Raw genomic sequence first — 17,720 nt, 5'->3', positions numbered from 1 at the left:
TATTAATTAAAAAATAAATTGACAAAATTAAAATCTTATTAATGAAAAAAAAAAGTTAAAATTTAATTAATAAAATCGAACGAAAATAGAAATCGGGTATTTCAATTTTTTTGTCTTATATTTGTAATAACATTCAATTATCTCTATTTAGCTTGACGTGGTTGCCTAGTTTTTTTTTTTCAAATTTAATATGATCCTTTTTGTTATATTAACGTAATTCTTTCTATTTTATATGTGAGATTGAAAATTAAATTTTCTATTTTATATGTGAGATTGAAAATTAAATATGTAAAAGGAGTTAGTGATTGTATTAATAAAGTAGACCATTTACTTTTGAAAAAAAATGTAGAAACCTAAGTAAAAAATAAATAAAATAAACATTGAATCATTATTGTAAATAAGACAAAAAAATGTTATTAGATTTCTTTAAAGATAAAATTGTAATAGATTTTTAAAATTTTAAAGTTAACAATATTATGAATATTCTGAATATATAATGATGGATCTTATTAATATTATCTGAAACAAAATATTAACACATTAATTTATATTGCGCTCGATCTTCATTAATATAATTTAAATTATTATTTTTTTAAGTAAATTTAATTTCTAAATTAGTCGTTATTGTAATAGTTTAAAAATTTAATAAATGAATTTAAATACAATATTATTATTATTATTTTAAAATATAATTAAAAATATAATACAATATAAATATTTACAAAAAGTATGAATTTATATTGTATATTGTTATAGATAAATTTTTATAATAATTAGAATGAAAATAAATATGAAAAGATGTGGGAATCCATGCAATTTTTTTATATATATTATTTATGACTAATAGAATGATTATTTATGAAAAGACAATTGTGATTTTCTATATAGAATGATTTCATACTCCTAAGTTTGATTTGTAAAGTTGGAAATCACCATCTTGAAATCACTTTTCTGCATTTTTGTTTTCGCAACCAATAGTTACCAAAAGCGACGATATGTTTATGCTAGTGTTGTGATCGTAACAATATAAATGACTTACTATATTGATTTAATTTAGAATTATTATAAAAGTATTCAATTTTATATAGATTCTCCTCAAATAATTTTTTCATCAGTGAAAGTAATTTGTTTAAGAAAATAATTTTATTGAGATTTTTTTCCTTTCTCAAAGTATTTGATAATTTAAATTGTTTAAAATAAGCTAGACGTGTATTTTTATATTTTCGATAATATTTGTTTGAGTTGATTATTTTCTTTAAATTTTACATATTTTATTTATTTTCTATTAATAAAATACTAAAAACTAAAATTTATTGAGAAAAAAACATATTTTTTATTTACATTTTAAAATATATAATTAACTTTTAAAATGATTTAATAATTTTTCTTCATGTAAGGGCCAACCTAAGTAGGGTATGCTAGAGTGCTTAAAATAACGTGGAAGGAATTTTGCATAAACAATTCCCTAATAAAAAAAAGCACTCTTCTTATCTTTTAATCAAGAGTTAGGATTACTGACGTATCGAATAGTAACCATTCATTAGAAAAAGGTTAAAAGACCCTAAGGATTTATTACTTTTAGCTTATATTGTAGTGTATATAAATTAAACTTATTTTTAGTTATTTGAAGCAAATTGTTATTTTTAAAACACATATAATATATTAAAAAAATGTCTTAACAAGTTTAAAAAAATGTCTTAAAAAGTTAAAAAAAATATTTAAATTATCTTCAATTTCAACTCCTAAGTAAAAAAAAAGTTGAAAGATATATGTGCATTTAAATGGTCTTTTTTATTAAAAATTTGAAAGATTTGAACCTATATATATATAAGTTGATTGTAATATATAATTACTTTTAATTATGGAAAATTTCTTATTAAAATATATAAAATTAAATTAGAAAGTTGAGATAAAAGAACATAAACTGAAAGAAAATGACAACTATAAATATAAAATAGAGGAAAATTTTAAATGCTTGGGATATTTTAAAATTTCGTGAGTATCTGAAAATGTCCTTAAAAAGAACAAGACAGAATAGATAATATGAATAATGCTAATTGAGAATGTGAGAAGTTTGTAAGTTCATCAATTCTATTTTATAAAATAAAAGTGAATTTTTCCATCTTATTTTAAAAAATGTGTGATTTTTTTAACTTTTGAAATAATAAGTAATAAATATGTGAAATTTTCGGCATAAAAAGGCTTAAAAAGAGAATTTTTGCACATTGTTTTTAATCTTTGATCACATTTTTTCCCCTTTTCTTTGGGTGTATTTTCTTATTCTTCTCTACTCTTCTTCTATCATTCTTCATCTACATTCTTTGGGTATCACCGTCCGTCTTCCTTCTTTATTTATGCTCTCAAGTTTTATGGATGAGAATAAAATCTATAGACATTTTCGTATTCTTCTTCATCCATCGTTGTTGTCATTCATCTGCGTTTCCAATAGCTTGATTTCTCTCTTTATGCTCTCAGTTTTTTAGATGAGAATATAACTCTTTTAGAAGGTGCTTCTACAACTAAAGTTTTGAACAAATCAAAATATGTGAGTGTGCTCGTCAAGAATGCGAACAGATATACTTATATTTAAAAGTCGAAACAAAGATCTAATTTTGTTATATAATTATACAAGTGTTCTTTAATATTCGATCATCCTTCTTTATTCTTTTATAAGAGACAGATAATAGTTAATCACGGATTACGAATATAGTCTACAAGAGGTAATATTCCTGAATGGAAACTATGAGCCAAAACTATATCTCTTCGATTATTAAAACCTAATTAGCTATGTTATACGCAAAATGAAAATTTGGAATTATGTTTCCTTACCCTTTCACTTCTTCCAAACAACAACAACTATCTTAGACAAGTTATTCTTTTTAACTTCTATTTTTATCCATCATATTTCTATTTTTTTTCCATCAAATGAATTGTACTTAGGTGTTGAATATATGTAAAATCATTTTTGTTTTTCAGATAACGATTTATAAATATCGAGTAAAACACTGTAAACATATTTATCAACGAATTAAAAACTAATTAGAGTCGTTTATAAGGCCTTGTCCACTTGAATGGATTTAGGGGAGAGTGATTGAGGGGATTTGACAGGATTTGAAAGTAAATGATTTTGTTGTTTATTTGAGTGGATTTGGAGGTAAGTAAAAGTGAATTTGAAAGTAAAGTTTTGAGAATTAATTAGTGTACAATTTGATTGAGGTGACAGATTAAAAAAATTTACTTCCAAATCCACTCTCATTTACTTCCAAATTTATATCCGCTCAATCAGTCTTTTCCAAATCCATTAAAATGAAGAAAGCCTAAAATAGATTCTTGACTTAACCTAATGACCTAAGAGTGTGAAATAGAAAAACAATATCTGACAATCACGCATTAGCTTTGTAGTTTCTTCTGGCTTATGTTAACCAGTTAAAAGTAACCTCACATTTTTAATAGTTTTCCTTTGAATCTCTTTCATTTATTATGATTCTCTTGAAGCAAAAAATAAAAAAATCGACTACCAGTACTGTAACATAATATGATGGCGAGTCTCCTTAGAAAAATAAGCTAAAAAGAAACATGCAGATATATCAAAACTTCCTCAAAAAAAAAAAAAATGTTGAAAAATAAAGTGATTAATTATGAGAAAAATGGTGTATGATTCTCCTGGTTGTCATTCACGAGCTTAGTTGCCCCAACAGTAGCAGAAACACAGTTTGCATTGTCTAACACAGTAACATGCACCTTTCTGTTCTGTCATTGTAATTCCATTATTATCTCAGAAATCTTATAGCCCACGAGGTTGAAATTTAAGTACGCAACTGCACCTTTACTGTTGGAAGATCATGTTTGCATCCATCCTGTGTGTCTGCAATGCACATGCACGTTCAGCTTCATTTATTCCAATGCCAACATCAGAATAAAGAACTTCTTTATTCTTATTTCAACTATATTTCCTTCTATTTATTACATCGTCTTTTCAAGATGTGTAAAAGGAAAAAGAGAAAAACACTACTCTCTTGTTGTTGACCTGATATTTTCTAGAAATTTGTTATGAAATAAGATGTTTAAATATTTATGTGGTTGAGTTTTGTTAATGCTAACTTGGAAACAGACACATCGGGGTTCTGAGTTCTGACCTTATTGATCTGATAACTTTGCAGCTCTGGTTGAAAGCAAAAGGTGAAGTGGTAATCACGCACAACGAGAAATGAATGGATAAGGTCTTCAGGTGTCAGTTCCCATGGTTTTTTTTACGTACCACCCACAGATTACCTGCTATTGTCAATTCATATTTCCTTCATTCAAACATCCTATCGCTAGAATTTTAAATATGAGAACAAGTAAAACATAATTTAACTTTACTTTAAACTAAATATTATATTAACTTCATAAACCATTTTTTTTACAAACTAAACAGAGATTAGTCTTTGGTTCATTCAAGATACTGTTTTTCTGCCATAGATATTTTGCCATATGTGTAGACCTAAAGATTAAATTCTTAACACGCGTATTAGGAGATATTGTTATTGGTCAACCACATCTTTTAACCCAAATTATTATCTCTTGTTAACTTGTTCTGTATAAAGTGTATTCTCCTACTTTTGAATAACAAGCCCCAACCCATGGTTAGGTTATGTTCTATCAAATCTTTCAAAGAATCTTTGTGATTTTTGGGCCAGAGATACCATTTCTCTGGTTGGATGCAGTTACAGATTTTCTATTGTCTAATAAATGTTGGCCTGAATGACTCGAGAATCATATATATGCATCATAATGTTACTGGTATATTTTTATTATACCCTAAACACAAATTGGCATTCTTCTACATGGTATGCAGATTCTTCAGAAAAAGGTTTGTGCAGATATTATAAGAAAATTAGTAGATACACTCAACATGGAAAAAACATTTTTTTTTTCATTCTCTATATGGAAATGGTCAAATCAGGCCCACAAATTTTGGTTGTTTATCAATAATGAAATGGAGATAAAAAGCTACTAGATATATTCTCCCTGTTGGTTGAAGGTTATACATTAATTAAAGATAATATTAATTTAGAATATATATCCCAGTGTAAATCACATTTTTATAAGTTCATTAATTGAGTTAAACTTAAATATCATATCAGAATCATAAGTTATTAAAATTTATTATAGCGAGATTTATAAAATAAAATATGTATAACTTTTTGCCTTGCAATATTAAAAAGATGAACTAAAACAAATTTAAAATTTATTGAGATAATAATAAAATAATAATTTTCATTATCTTTTTGTCTAAAATATTTATAATTAGACAATTTAATTGGTAGCAAACTCTTTTCAGTTTCTAACACGTTCAAAACTCCTCTGTTTGGTAGGTATAGTGAGAGAGGGAGGGAGAGTTATTAATAAAATTATGAGTTTGAATAGCATGTATAAGATATAGGTTTAAAATTCAGTGCCATGATTCTGAGAAAATAAATTCAAAACTTTTGATTAGTTGGGTAGTATTATTCCATGCTACCTTGTTTACGCACTTAGAGATAAATAATAAAATTATCTTTATATCATTTCAGTGTTATCATATATTTTACATGAAAAATGAAAAAAAAGCAAAAGTAAAAATCATTTATCGAAAAAAGTACTTATTACATGTAAAAAAAAACTTCCTTGAACGTGCAAATATTAAAAAAGAAATCAATTAATAAATGCTATTTAATCAATAAATTTATGGAAAAAAATGGGCAGACATTGCTTCAAGAAGAATGTTTAAAAAATCAATAAACAAACCAAACGTTTCAATAAAAGTTCATTAATAACGCTACATGCTAGAATATCTTTCAATCGAAGGTGTATACTTTGAATTTCTCAAACATTTAAGTCAATGATCGGTAAAGTGATTACATATAAGATATAAGATACCAAGGGATATTTTTAATTAATTATATATATAGTTATAAATAGCGTGTTTTTATCTAAAAATCTGTTAATGTATAAGATTTGAGTTAATGTTTTAACGAAGTGTTTGTGGCGTTGAAATGAACCACGTGGCTAATTTGGCACGGCAGAAACGTTAATGGCTAGGTTAAGCAGGTGAAGGAATTAGCTGAATGAATGTAAATGGTGGAATGTAGTGCAGACCACTAGTTTGTGAATAATGTTGAGTAGATATTGTAGGCCAGAATCTTGAGTGTAAAGGAAGTATTTAAATGCAGCGAAGAGTGGTTTAGAAGATTATTTAGTTTGTGAAGGTTGGATAAGGTTTTCAATATCCTTAGTTAATGAAAAGATTATGATTAATGAAGAGCAATTAATATAGTAAGTTAATAAAGGTTGTAAGGAGGAATGGTGTTAAAGAAGGTGTATAGTGGAGAGAAGAAGATATATATGGAAGGGATGTAGGAGAATTTAAACAAGAGTATATATATAGATTGGTATACTTAAAGAATTGGGTTGATTCTCTTAGGTTCGTTTTGGATAACTAAGGATAAAGACGTGCATGAGAGAATTTCATGGAGGGTAATATATTCTGGAACAAAGTTAAAGTACTTTTTCACATCAAATATTGTCGGAAGGCTTAGTATTTTGGAATATGCCACCAAGCCCTCGAAGCTTCTCTTTCAAACAGACTAACACGGAAGCCCCCCCGTTTGAGAGGACATAATACCTGAGACACTTAATTGGAACACCACCATTTTCCTCATACTTCATTAAACATCTTCTTCTTTTCACTGTCGGTTAATAATTTGTTGATGGTTACTATTATTATGTCTCTGTAGTACTTTCGATGCAATTTTCAAACTAATCTTATACATCGGTTTGTTTACAGGATTTTAACTACTTATACAATCGATCCATGGGCATCTCGTTAATGCAGAAAATATATTTATTATATTTTATTAATAAATTCAATAAAATGAAATTTTATTCAACTCCATGAGTACTATTCTTTTATTGTTAATTTTTTTTATTGTTAATTTTTTTTAACTAACTATGAATAATCCATATAGTGAAAATTAGAAGACTATATAAGTGAGTTAGTTGTTAGTGAATATTAAATATTATTTATTGAAAATTAATGTGAAATTAAAAAGTTTTTGTCTAATTTATTGTATAAACTAGTAATAATCAATCTTATAATTGATGGTTTATCCTTTTATTTTTCATATTTTTGTATTAGTATTAAAGTTTCGACTCTTAATATTTAGTAAGGTATTTTTTATATTTTCAATTTTTTGGATTTATTATAAGTATTAGTGTTAAAAGTTTTTCTTCAACTTAATTCAATCACAAATTATTGGTTAATAATTTTGTTTCATAAATGGAGAGGAAATTGAAAAATAATTTAAAAGAAAGAAGGAGAAAAACAAAACAATGATATAGAAATGAAAAGAAAATGTTTAATGAATATTGGAAAAGATAAATTCTAATTTTGATGGCAGAAAGAGAGATTTTGAAAAAGAAATATAGTGCTGAAGAAGATGAAATGAAAAAAAGATTTAGTTGGAAAAGAAATGAGAGAACAAAGTTGATTGAAAAAAGAAATAGAAGAGAAAGAGTTCGAAGAAAAAAAGAGACGAAAGAGAAGGAGTTAAAGGAAAAAGACATTCGTGAAAAAGGTATATAAAGAAAGAGAAAAGGTTAATAAAAAAGAAGTGCTTAATGAGAAAAGAGGAAAAATTAATAAAGATATTTGTTATAATTATGCAAATATTTTTTGTCCGTCCAACAATTTGATGAAGAGTTTTTATGAAATATCTCAACAACACATTGTTGGATATCAATCTATCAATAGTGTTTGCAAGGATTAATTCACAGTCTTAAATGGAAAATCTATAAAATGATTATTTTTATTCTGAAATAACGTTTCTCTCGAAGGAAATATACTCATAACATTTGAGAATGAGCAACCTTTGAATAATATGATACGATGAGATCAAAGTAATTTTTAGTTTTTTTTTTGTGTATTTTTTTTATCTTTTTAATTACATAAAATGATCCATGTATATAATGTCAATTAAAAGAAATATTAGTGTTTCGGTAGGGATTTGTAGGACCTAGAGACATACCTTTCTTGTTTTTCAATACCTGAGTCGCCTGTTCCGTTCGGTTGTCGCTTTCTTTGTTCAGTTGTATTCTTGATCAGGGGAGGTATCTGCAAAAAAAGCACTCTGACGCTCGAGTTAGGAGCATTGTTTATCACAATTAAGTATTTTAGATTACGTACCTGACTTTTGGCTTTGACCTTATATTTCTCAAGGATCTTAAACTAGCACAAATCTAATAAAATAAAAACAAACTTACCTTTAGATTCGATTAGTCATAAACGGCTTATCAATATCTTGAATGAGATATCTTTGATTACTTTATCGTCTGTTGGACTATTGGCCCAACAATAACTTAAACGCTGATCCAATTATAGTCTAACATTGTTGATGCAATGGATGGACAGAACGGTCCTCCTGAATATTAGTGAATATTAAATATTCCTCATCAAGAATTAATGTAAAATTATGATGATTTTGTCTAATTTACTTTATAAAAATATGCACTTGTAGTAACATGGACGACATATATGAGTTTTTATAGAAAAAATGAGTTTTGTTTCTTCTTTGTGAGAGTATTTTTTAAGAGTCGTGAATTATAATATAAAGACTTGAATTTAATCTTATCAAAGTAATTTATAATTGTCAATTCCGTACCTTTATTCATAAATTTTTTTTAGTGTAACATCAATTTCCTTAGCTAAATGTACTATCAAAATGATCTCCTTGTATTATTTCTTTATTTTTTTCATTATATGTCGGAGTTTGATATAGTTATTAAACTTTTGTATATCTTAATGGTTTAAATATTAATTTGATTTCTATTTTAGTTGAATTTGTTTAATTTAGTCACATTTTTGTTACATCATTTTTAAATTTTCCCAATTTTATTCAATTTATTTTTTTTCTGATACCAATTAAATAATTAATGTCAGTTTTTGTTTTCCTTTTAAAAAAATTTCTTAATTTAAAAAAGACTTAATATTATTGTTGGTCCCTATTTTCATCAATTTTAAAAATAGGAACCAACAATGATATTAAATATTTAAAAAAAAAATTCTCGTATTAAGTCAACATCGTGTCACGTGTGAAGTATAGTGTCAATATCTTATATTCAATTTGATTCCTATATTTATTATTTTTGTTCATTTCAGTTTCAATTATTTTAAAAATCAATTTCTTTCTAAATTGAAAAAAAAATTAATTTTTATATAAATGTTATATTGATATTTTTATTAAAATTCATGTTTTTATTAAATATTTTTATTTAGAACAAAGCTTTTATTGTTGATTTAAAATTAGAACAAAATTTTTAAGAATGGACACTAACATTATTTGTTTAATTTTAATTGAAGTTGTAAGAAGTTAAAAAACTTGAGTTTTTGGGTTAAGATAAAACAACCAATGAATTATTTGTCTAAAATTGAATGTCTTATATTATTGGCTTGAAAATGTAATTCAACATTGTATTTATTGAGTGTAATATGAATTTTGAAGAATCTGAGTTATGAAATAATTAAATTTAAAATGAAAGAAATTCAAGAATATATTAATAATTCAGCTGTTACTGCAAGTTTAATATTCCATTTATAGGCCTTTCGTGCATTTAATCTATATTAGCTCGTATTTTCAGCTTCTTCTTTTTTTCTTATGAAGGAGAATCATGTATACTTGGAATTTACATATATATCTTTATCACTTTTCATCTATTTGGTTCACACGATGTAGCATTTTTCTCATGAAACAGAATTGCGAAGCTAAACCGAAAGAAGGAATTATAGTTTGATGAAGCTGCACGTCTTAGCCTCAGTGGCCAGATAATAACATAGAGAGCTAAAAGGATTTCAAGGTTAGGCGAAAATCACCATTGTTATGATTTCAGTTTCTTTTTTTTTTTTTTCACTTTTGTTCCATCTTTTTCTACTTTCTGCATTTGTTTTCAATGGACGAAAAAAAAAAACCTTTAAACTGTGCCATTGAATTATAGTATTCCTCGATCCAAGTGGTTAGACAAAAGAAATTCAAGGATTTGCAATTGGCAGAAATCATACTTGTCAATCATATTGTTTTATTTAGTTCACTTTAATTAGGTTTAGTTTAAATGTACACGAAAAATATTAATTTTAAAGGAAAACAGCTAGATTGCATATATGTTATAGTGTTCCAATTTATTAAGTCCAGGGAATTGACTATTAACAATAATATATCTTTTCTCACTGCTCCTTTAATCTCGTGTTAACTTCATTAGGTAGGTACCATTCATATCTATCTTATTATATAAAAATATAATTATTTTTTCTACAAGCTTCTCAACTTTGAGTGACATTAAAAACATAATTAATATCTCCTTCATTTATATGATACAGCAAAATTATATTTTGATATCCAGCTTTTTATAATGAACATTTAATACATCCATTTTAATAATAAAATGTATATATTTAAGTTAATTAGCAAACAAACTAATAGAAAAAAGCATTTAAAATTTACATAAAGTATATAATGATTATACAGGATAATATGATACATTTCAATCATTAGTACGACTTTAAAGTTTAAAGAAAGTCATTCTAATTAACAATCACTTCATATAGAAATACAGTATCAATGATAACAATTATTAATCGAATTTTGTTATAATTAACCTAATCAGAACCTGAACCGCAGGAGCTTTTGCTGATATATAGTTTTACTGTATATGATGATGAGAGTGCATGCACGAGGCAGATTGATTTTGTTTGATTATTTATGAGCTTAATTAATATGTGTGCATCGAAATTCCTAATATTTCCATGGATGGCAGCTGAGATTGGAGCAAGCATCATCCCATGTGGTTATACATTCTCCACCTTTACCATCACAGCATCTGCACACCATCCCCAGAGTGGAATAAACTTGGCGTTTTGTGTACCCTACGTATATTAATAATCGACATTCATTTCAGGTTTATATATATATATTCTGCAAGAACCAATGGAAATAAGAAAAGAAGAAAGAGAAAGAGCAGAAACACGTGCGCATATATAGAGATAGATTCACCTTTAAAGTTGCTTCTGTTTCTATTGATGGTTAGAACCTGAGTTGCTTCCACGGTATTAGGGTTGACAGATAGCATGGGAAGAATTATTAAGAGGCAAGCAAAGAAGAGCATAAACCAATTTCGGGTGAGCATTTTTTCTGAACTGCGGTGGCCACACGCTATAAAGAGCAGAAAAGAGAAAAACAGCACAAGCCACGATTAACAGACACGATAGGAGTGAAAAGTTGAAGAAGATTGAAAGAACCCTTGAATGAGTGTACGTTCTTTATAAAATGGGGGAATGCACATTCTGATTCCTTTGGACTATTGGAGTGAACAAAACTACAGAGAATTTCTAGAACAGTGGAATCGTATGGTGTGATAGTCAAAATCCACGCGTTTCATCATCGTCTATCATCAAGACTTCGTTACCGTCTTGCTTCTGCTACGAAATTCACAATCAAACTCAACTCGCTTTGCCTTCTTTGAATTTTTATGCTTTGTTATTCAATCCACGTGTAAAAAAGAACATCAAACGAGTAAATTAACTGCTGTAAAGATTTTTCAGCTTTATCCAAGTTTTACTGTATTATATATTATTTTATCCAATTCCATGTCTCCAGAATACCAGCTTAATTATATGTGTAAAAACAATTATGTTATAGCAATGCTTTACATCGATATTATTCCATCTTAAACAAATATGGCAATCTTTTTCTAATTATCATAAAACTTTTTACATGGTCCACTTTATATATTATTTGAATAAGTAAAAAATACAACCAATAAAAAAGACTCATTTTTAACCGATAAAAGATGTTATTTTTCTTACTATAGTATACAATTTTTTTGGTTTTCGGTAATGAATGTGTAATTTTGCATTAAATTATTTAACTGGAAGTCTCGTTATATTTTTTATTAACGATGTAAAACTTTATGCTACGTTAAACATGTATCGGTTTATTAAATACACAGCAATACTTTATTAAATTTTAAGGGCAAAAAAAATATATAATTGTAAGCTGTTGATTTTTAACCTAAAATGCAGGGCTAAATATATAATAAATTTTTAAGTAATAACATGTATCTGATGGCATATATGTTGTGAATTTTAAGATTAATCAAAAGTTAATAGCCTTAATTGTTAGAGGTTAAATTCACATGATACTATTAACAGAGTCAGACTGTATTGGTTGGGTAACAGTAAGACGAATGATGTGTTCAATTCCAACTAAAAAACGAAATTAACCTAATCTTTACTAAGACATAAAATTCCAAAATGTTATTAATAGGGCAAATACTTAAGTAAGTTGCCGGAAATAGGTAAGGTAACTTCGAAGAAGATGCAACTTCTTTGTGTGAATGAGACATAATAATTTCTTATAGCCAATTCGATCTACTTTTAGGGTTTATATTCAATATTATTAAGAATCTGTTAGTTTCATCAACTAACAGAATGGACCAAAACCTCTTTTGGTCTTCGTTCAGTGTTTCAGTTTAGGGCTTTTATTAGGTTCATTATTGTTTTGGTTTTCTGTTAGATCAGAACTCTATAAATAGAGTTCTGCTTTATATTTTACAGATGATGAAACAATGTATTTTGCAACAGTGAAATAAATCAGATGAAGGAAAGTTTGCATTTTACTTACTTGTGCCTTTGATAGCTTTTCTTTTCTCTTCTCCGGTATCATCTTCTGAAGCTCTGGTAGGTCTCTTCCACGGCACCGTCAGTGCTCTGCCTCGCTCCCAGGAAGAAGCTTCTGGAGTAGCTTAGTCTTTTCTCTTCACTCGTGCAAGAGACGCTTAAGACACGTCTTACCCATGTTGGATTATTACAGCCTCAGCTTCAATGTGGGCCGCCCAGTGGGCCTTTTCCATCTGCACCCCATTTGGGCTTCTGCCTAAAATGGTATCAGAGCAGGTCTAGTGCCTGCTCTGCTTCCGCTCCACCTACTGCCTTTCTTGACTAATTCTTGGACTGGCTCGGACAGCTTCATGGAACAGGCTGAGTTTAACAACCCATCCAGCCCTTACTATCTGCACCCAGGAGAGAATCCTGGACTTACCCTCATCACACAAGTTTTGAGTGAAAATAACTACTCATCTTGGAGCAGAAGCATGAGAAGAGCACTGCTCTCCAAGAATAAAGTGAAATTCATTGATGGATCCATAAAGAAACCACAGAAAAATGACATCATGTATGATGCTTGGGAAAGGTGCAACATGATGATATTGTCTTGGATAACCAAGACTCTTTCTCCACAAATTGCCGAGAGTGTCATATATGTGGAAGAAGCTAAAGAATTATGGGATGAATTGAAGGAAAGATTTTCTAAAGGTGATCATTTCAAGATTTCGGATCTCCTTCAAGATATACACTCCATTAGACAAGGGGAGAGAGGAGTCAATCAATTCTTTACAGATTTGAAGATTTTATGGGAAGAATTGGAGTCCTTGAGACCAATACCCATTTGCACATGCAAGATTCCATGCAGCTGTGCCCTTTCAAAGGTTTTCTTGAAGTATAGAGAAATGGAGCATGTGATATGTTTTCTAAAGGGATTGAATGACTCTTACAACACTGTTAGAACACAAATTCTTCTAATGGACCCTCTTCCAAACATCAACCGAGTCTTCTCTCTTATCATGCAACAGGAAAGACAAGAAAAACATGGGTCAACTGATGCTAAGGTCATGATTAACACTGCTGATAGAAACAGCCAGTGGAAAGGGCAAGGACGGGGGGCTGGACAGCGTGGCCAAGGAAGAGGAAGGGGCAGAAATCCTAACCATGGCAAACAATGCTCCTACTGCAACAAAATGAACCATACTGTTGATGAATGCTACTCTAAGCATGGCTACCCACCTTGGTACAAGAAGGCAGAGGGCAGTCAAGACAAAAAGAATGAGTGGAGTTCAGCCAATGTTTGCCAGAACACCACTGAACCAGATGTAAATCAGAGAACTCAGTCAAATAATAACAACAACACATTCAACTCCCTCACTGCAGAACAGATGCAGAGGCTGCTTAAACTAATAGACAGAGATGAAGAGCCAGCCCACAAGATTAATCAAATTCAGAGGGCTGACAGTGCTGACAAACAAGGTAATACCTCATGGATTATTGACACTGGTGCCACTGATCATGTGACACATAATAAAATGAACTTTGTTACATTTTACCAGATAAAACCTATATCTGTTAAACTCCCTAATAACACTGTTTTAACTGCTAAACATGCTGGTACCATACAATTATCTAAGGATCTTATCATTTACAATGTGCTATACATTCCTGAATTCCAGTTCAATTTGATCTCTGTTCAAAGTCTTATTAAAGACTTAAATTGTAGTCTAACTTTTTCATCCAAGACTTGCCAGATAAAGGAGAACCATACATTGAAGATGATTGGATATGCTAATTGTTGGGGAGGGCTCTATTATCTGCAAGATATTTCTAAACCTGATCATAGATGTGCAACTAAGACAGCTTTTTCGTTTAATAGTACTCATGTAAATCTCTGGCACTGTAGATTGGGCCACCCAGGGGACAAAGTTTTAAGACAAATATGTGATGATTTTCCTTATGTTAAACTTGGTACTAATGTTGTTTGTGACACTTGCCATTATGCTAAGCAACGAAAGTTGCCTTTTCCACAAAGTATTACTGCTACTGCAAATTGTTTTGATATTGTTCACTGTGATATATGGGGCCCTTTTGCTACTGCTTCTATTCATGGTCATAGGTACTTTCTCACCATTGTTGATGACTATAGTAGACACACATGGATTTTTTTAATGAATAATAAAGGCCAGACTAGGGGTTTACTGCAGGATTTTGTCATCAAGATTAAAAATCAGTTCAACAAGGGAATTAAAACCATTAGGTCTGATAACGGTCCAGAATTTAATTGTGTGGATTTCTACAAGATACATGGCATTAACCATCAAAGGAGTTGTGTTGAAACTCCTGAACAAAACTCTGTGGTTGAGAGGAAGCATCAACACATATTGAATGTTACCCGTGGCCTCCTTTTCCAATCTAATGTGCCTAATTCCTATTGGTCATATGCTGTTAGTCATGCAGTTTACATTATAAATAGGTTGCCCACTCCCACTCTGAATAACAAAACCCCTTATGAACTCCTATATAACCTGCCCCCTTCATATTTAAACCTCAAAATTTTTGGATGCTTGTGCTTTGTCTCTACCCTTGAACAGAACAGAAACAAACTTGACCCAAGAGCTAGAAAAACTGTTTTTCTAGGCTATAGACCTGGTATCAAGGGATACCTTGTTCTTGACATCAACTCCAAAGAACTTTTTATAAGTAGAAATGTGGTTTTCCATGAAAATGTTTTTCCCTATATGAATCTGCAAGATAACAGTGAGGATTCCCCTACTGGAAAGGATAACTCCAACACACTCAGTGATCTTCTAAGAGATCACTATCACCAGGACACTGACACACATGTCGAACATGATGATTCTAGACAGGAAAATACTGAACAGCTCACTGTTAATGAGAATAACAGTGGCAGTGCAGGAGATAATCAAGATGTCCAGCTGCAAAGAAGGTCAAACAGACCCAGAAAGGCTCCTGACTACCTTAAAGACTATGTCCATCAGGTCAATCAATCCCTATCTCTGAAAAATAATTTCAAAACACCTTATCCGATTTCAAAAGTACTATGCTGTGATAATCTTTCAGGGAGACACATGAAATACACCATGGCCATTACTGCTAGCAGGGAGCCTAAGTCCTACAATGAGGCAAAAGGTATGAATGAATGGATAGAGGCAATGCAGAGAGAAATTAGAGCCCTGCAGGATAATGATACGTGGGTGCTCACCCAGCTGCCTTCAGGGAAGGCTGCCATAGGTTGTAAATGGGTATATAAAATAAAGTACAAAGCTGATGGAAGCATTGAGAGGTTCAAAGCGCGCCTGGTAGCAAAAGGCTACACACAACAAGAGGGGATAGATTACCTTGACACCTTTTCCCCGGTTGCCAAATTAACCACAGTAAGATTACTCATTGCCCTAGCGGCTTCAAACAACTGGTTTCTACACCAACTTGATGTTGACAATGCATTTCTGCATGGAGACCTCAATGAAGAGGTATACATGGAACTCCCACCAGGTTTGATGACTCACGGTAAGGGACAGGTATGCAGACTGAGAAAGTCTCTATATGGCTTGAAGCAGGCCAGTAGACAGTGGTTTGAAAAACTGTCATCTTTCTTAATAAATGTTAATTACATTCAATCTAAATCTGACCATTCTCTGTTCATTAGAGCAACACCTACCAGTTTTACTGCACTACTTGTATATGTAGATGATATTGTTTTGACAGGGAACTCTATGACAGAAATAAACCGCATGAAAGAACTCTTACACAAAGAGTTTCGAATAAAGAACCTTGGTGAACTCAAGTATTTTCTGGGTTTGGAAGTTGCTAGGTCAAAGAGAGGCATCCATTTGTGCCAAAGAAAATATGCTTTGGACATACTAGAAGAGACAGGGATGTTAGGGTGCAAGCCTTCCTCTACTCCTTTCCTCAGTGATACAGCCCCATTATACAAGGAGGACGGCTATCTGGAAGATCCAGGACCATATAGAAGGCTAATAGGAAAATTGCTCTACCTTACCAACACTAGGCCTGATTTATGTTTCTCTGTAAACCTGCTCAGTCAGTTCATGCAGTCACCCACTAATCACCACTACAGCGCTATCCAACACATACTAAGGTATATTAAAGGTAAGCCATCTGAAGGGCTATTTTTCTCAGCTAACTCACCTATGCAGCTAAAGGGTTTTAGTGACTCTGATTGGGCCACTTGTCCCAAAACTAGAAGATCCACAACGGGATACTGCATCTTCCTAGGGTCATCTCTTGTTTCATGGAAGTCTAAGAAGCAGAAGACAGTTTCCCGGTCATCTACAGAGGCAGAATACAGGGCATTAGCAGCCACTGTATGTGAAATACAGTGGCTCTGCTATTTGCTACGTGATTTTCAGATTGAAGAATCAGGAACTCCTGCTCTATATTGTGACAACAAATCAGCGAGGCACATAGCTCACAATCAGAGCTTTCACGAACGCACCAAGCACATTGAGCTTGACTGCCATGTTGTTCGTGAGAAGCTTCAGGAAGGTCTCCTCACTCTCCTTCCAGTACGGTCAGACGAGCAGCTTGCAGACATCTTCACAAAGTTTCCTCACCGTGTCAAATACAGATCTATTGTTCCCAAACTTGGATTAGTAACCATACACCATCCAGTTTGAGGGGAGGCTATTAAGAATCTGTTAGTTTCATCAACTAACAGAATGGACCAAAACCTCTTTTGGTCTTCGTTCAGTGTTTCAGTTTAGGGCTTTTATTAGGTTCAAATATTTAATTTAAATAGGTCTGGTATAGTCTTGTTCATTAAAAAACAAAATTTAAGCTTCTTTTAAAAAATTCTGTTGAAGTATATTTTAGGCTTTTAATATATTTAATGAAGTTAATAAGCCAAGTCACCGTATTTACATATATAATACTTAAATAAATAATAGATAATAATCTTAAATTTTTAGCAGATTTTTAGGTTAGATAAAAAGTAGTCTTAAATTTCATGTATATCACAATTATCACATGTTTGTTATAGTAGGAGAAAGTAAAAGACGTAAGAAAA

This window comes from Vigna umbellata, chromosome 5 (genome assembly GCF_029865625.1).
Source record: "Vigna umbellata cultivar VRB3 chromosome 5, Vumbellata_1.0, whole genome shotgun sequence".
In the NCBI taxonomy this organism is placed as follows: Eukaryota; Viridiplantae; Streptophyta; class Magnoliopsida; order Fabales; family Fabaceae; genus Vigna; species Vigna umbellata.
This window is presented reverse-complemented; position numbering follows the sequence as displayed.